Genomic DNA, 1188 nt, shown 5'->3' with positions numbered 1-1188 from the left:
TGCAGATAACCCGAGGTAGTGACAGGTACTAAAAAGTGTAAGCCTTTCTCTTAGTAATTTATGGTGCGAGGAAAGATTGGCCATAAAACCTGCCAGGTTGTTGGAGAAGCCCAAGTTAGTTCTGAAGTGTCTTTCAGGGAAGGGACTGTTAACCTCTGTTTGATCTGCCTACAAGTGATTCCAGTACGCCAATAAGTGACTACTTGTTATTGCTTTTGGAACATCTGGGACAGGCAATAAATACTATTTTAGCGGTGTTACCCAGATCCAAAGAGCAAATATATTTTCAGAATATGCGGATGCCAGGTGAGGTGAGGAACGGGCATGACATGCTAAGGGTAATTTATCTCCACCCTGCCATATCTGAGGGCTGAACAAAGAGACTGTGCGTAACAAATATTGTTTCAAGAAAATTTTCACTTCACAGCTACAAAGCTACCCACATTCACCTGGAGTTTCGAGCAGGACTCAAACTGGAAAGCCAATCCCTCTACTCTAAATAGTCGGGAGAGGTATGGTAATATCCAAAATTGGATTCAGTGCTTGTATGCCAATTGTAGTGTTCTTGCAATTGCCAGGTACCAATAGGGAGAGTGTTTGCTGCACAGGTCCTGACCATTGCTAGTGATGTTGACCAACCATTCTTTACAGGGACCTCTGGGGGCTGTTCCAAAAACAGCAGCGAGATATTTTCCTACTGGTTTATTTATGGGAACAGGGCAAACATGAATTCTTCTCTTGGCTCCATAAGACACATCCATCCTATTGCCGTGCCTGCTGCTGCCCGCTCCCTCAGGCACATCTCCCCTCCCCATTTTTAAGCATTCCCTTTTTACTCAGTACCAAGAAGAGGCCAATGCATGTTTCACTCTCCTGACTGATGAGATGCATTGGATTCCACAATGTTACATAGAAAAGTGTCGAGAGTGTGGTGCTGAATTCCTGATGAAGGGCTTATGCCCAAAACATCGATTCTCTTGCTCCTTGATGCTGCCTGACCTGCTGTATTTTTCCAGCAGCACCGCCATGACCTGAGGGACAGGATGTACATGTATTTGGAAAGGCAAGGACTGATTAGGGATGGTCAACATGGCTTCGTGCATGGGAAATCATGTCTCACAAACTTGATTTAGTTTTTTGAAGAAGTAACAAAGAAGATTGATGAGGGCAGAGCAGTAGATGTGATCT

The sequence above is a fragment of the Chiloscyllium plagiosum genome, chromosome 25 (assembly GCF_004010195.1).
Source record: "Chiloscyllium plagiosum isolate BGI_BamShark_2017 chromosome 25, ASM401019v2, whole genome shotgun sequence".
NCBI lineage: Eukaryota > Metazoa > Chordata > Chondrichthyes > Orectolobiformes > Hemiscylliidae > Chiloscyllium > Chiloscyllium plagiosum.
Note: the sequence above shows the minus strand (reverse complement) of the source record.